The sequence below is a fragment of the Otolemur garnettii genome, unplaced genomic scaffold (assembly GCF_000181295.1).
Source record: "Otolemur garnettii isolate 467f Iridium unplaced genomic scaffold, OtoGar3 scaffold00109, whole genome shotgun sequence".
Classification (NCBI taxonomy): Eukaryota; Metazoa; Chordata; class Mammalia; order Primates; family Galagidae; genus Otolemur; species Otolemur garnettii.
In genome coordinates this window covers 2,121,269-2,124,380 of record NW_003852504.1, presented here as the reverse complement: position 1 = coordinate 2,124,380, position 3,112 = coordinate 2,121,269, and the positions used below count along the sequence as shown (strand labels likewise).

General features: G+C 40.8%; 1 protein-coding gene across 2 annotated transcripts in view; it reads right to left on the bottom strand.

The window, feature by feature from the left end:
- Nucleotides 1-3,112, bottom strand: part of SLC25A14 (solute carrier family 25 member 14) — a 41,004-nt gene that overhangs the window by 12,976 nt on the left and 24,916 nt on the right. The window lies entirely within an intron of this gene.

The window sequence follows — 3,112 nt, the reverse complement described above, 5'->3', positions numbered from 1 at the left end:
AAAAAAAAAAAAAAAAAGGAATATAAACTGAGGCAACTACTATGGAAAACAATTTAGCATTTACTCAATTATCACATGACCCAGCAATTCTACACCTAGGTATATACCCAAGAGAACTAAAAACATAAATTCAGGCAGTGCCTGTAACTCACTGGGTAGGGTGCCCGCCACATACACCAGGGCTGGCAGGTTTGAACCCTGCAAGGGCCTGCTAAAACAAGAATGACAACTACAAAAAAAAAAAAAAATAGCCAGTGTTGTGGTGGGCACCTGTGGTCCCAGCTACTTGGGAGGCTGTGGCAAGAGAATCACTTAAGCCTAAGAGTTTGAGGTTGCTGTGAGCTGTGACACCATAGCATTCTACTGAGGGTGACAAAGTGAGACTCTGTCTCAAAAAAAAAAAAAAAAGAAAAGAAAAGAAAGCCTATGTTCATGCAAAAATATGTACATGGACGTTCACAGCAGCATTATTCATAATAGCCATAAAGTACAAAAATCCAAATGTTCATTGATTGATAAGAGGACAAACAAAATGTGGTATATCCATATAATGATCATGAGCCGTAAGAAGAAATGAAGTACTGACGCAAGCTGCAACATGGATGAACCTTGAAAATAGTATGCCGGATGGAAGATGCCAGTCACAAAAGACTATATATTATATGGTTCCATTTATGTGAAATATCTAGAATAGACAAATCAATAGAGACAGAAAGCAGAGTTAGTGGTTGGGAGGGGAGCCAGGTATGGTATCTCACTCCTATAATCCTAGCTACTCGGGAGGCTAAAGCAGGAGCATTACTTGAGGTCAGGAGTTCAGGCCTGCACTGAGCTATGATGACGTCAATGCACACCAATTTGGGTAACAGAGTACGACCCTGTCTCTTACAAAAAAATTAAAAATAACATACCATACAGACAACTGCTTTCTGGGATTAACTGATACATTAAACTGTTCAATCATCTCTAAGTTCCCAAACTCAATTTACAAAGTGAGAGTAATGCAGCTCAGATGCTTGATTCTGCTGATTGGCTAGCTAAACAGTGCATTCTCTTTGACTCTTCTGTTTCACTTACTCTATTAAAGAGGGTGAACATCACAGAAGATTGCTATGGTTAATAGTAAGTCTCCAAACCGGAGCCCACAGGCTGAAATCAGGCCCCAGACATGTTCTGCCAAGATCTAAACAGTGTTTCTAAATGATTCAATCAATTGTCAATATGTAAAAAATCCGGATATTTCACATAGAAATGAAGCTTTCCAGCTTCTCATGAAAGGTCAGAAAAGGCTCGGCGCCTGTGGCTCAAGCGGCTAAGGCGCCAGTCACATACACCTAAGGTGGCGGGTTCGAATCCCCAGCCCGGTCCCGCCAAACAACAATGATGGCTGCAACCAAAAAATGCCCAGGCGTTGTGGCGGGCGCCTGTGGTCCCAGCTACTTGGGAGGCTGAGGCAGGAGACTTGCTTGAGCCCAGGAGTTGGAGGTTGCTGTGAGCGTGATGACATGGCACTCTACTCAGGGGGATAGCTTGAGGCTCCATCTCAAAAAAAAAAAAAAAAAAAAAAGAAAGGTCAGAAAATTCAGCCACACTGGGTTCATCATCAGTACACGGCACTGATGGGCTTAAGCTGAAGAGCAGCTGTCCTCTTTCAACTGGGCCAGTACTCTCCAATTCACCAATGTCCCCATCACATTACTGTCTCTCCAACTCTGAGAGAAGTGCCATCTATACTTTGTTATTGTCCTTGTGCTATTTTTCTTAGAATAAAGTTTACATGGTGTTCCCAGCACCCATGTTATCATCAAAACAGGAAAATAAAACAGGACTGAGGGAACCGTGTGTTTGAGAATAAAAACATATTTCTTTGTTGAAATGAAAATAAAAATATTTCTGTATTTCTAATATTCATATGAAACATGTCTGTCTCAACAGAATACAAAACACAATGTACTTTGCTGCCTTTTGTTTTTATACAGTCTCATCTCACTCTGTCACCTGGGCTCCAGTGCAATGGCATCATCACAGCTCACTGCAACCTGAGCTCAAGCAATCCTTCTGTCTCAGTCTCCAAATAGCTGAGACTGCAGGTGTGTGCCATCAAGGTTGGCTATTTTTTTTTTATTTTTTTTAAAGTGAGGTCTCACTATGTTGCCCAGGCTAATCTTAAACTCCTGGCCACAAGTGATCTTCCCACCTCGGCTTCTCAAAGTACTGGGATGACAGGCGTGAGCCACTATATTTATGTTTATACCTAAGTCATGTAAGTAAGCTAGGTCATAAAAGTAGCTATATTCAGTTTCTCACAAACTAAACATAGTATTACCATATAATCCAGCAATTTCACATCTGGATATATACCCAAAGCAATTGAAATTAGGGTCTCAAAGGGATATTTGCACACTCCTGCACATAGCAGAATCATTCACAATAGCCAAAATTGGTAAAAGCCATCAAGAGTCTATCACTGGTTGAATGGATAAACAAAGTGTGGTGTATACCTAAAACAGAATGATTCAGCTTTAAAAAGGAATAAAATTCTGACACATGCTACCACATGGATGAACCCTGAGGACATTATGTAAGTGCAATAAGCCAGTCACAAAAAGAAAACTATATGATAGAACTTACATGAAGTACCTAAGTACTAAAATTTATAGAGATACAAAGTAGAATGGGAGTTGCCAGGGGCTGAGGGAAGGAGAAACAGGAAGTTATTTAATGGGTACAGTTTGAGATTTTGCAAGATGAAGAGTTCTAGAGATGAGTTGCACAACAATGTGAATGTACTTGACACTACTGAATCATAGACATAAAAATGGTTAAGACGATAAATTTCAGATTATGTGTACTTCACAATTAGAAATAAAAATAAAAAGACTGGGCACAGTGGCTCACGCCTATATTCCTAACACTCTGGGAGGCCGAGGCAGGTGGACTGCTTGATCTCACGAGTTCGAGACCAGCCTAAGCAAGACCGAGACCCATCTATTAAAAAAAAAAATAGCCAGCTGGGTGGCACCTGTGGATCAATGAGTAGGGCGCTGGTCCCATATACCAAGGGTGGCGGGTTCAAACCCAGCTCTGGCCAAACTGCAAGAAAAAAAAAATA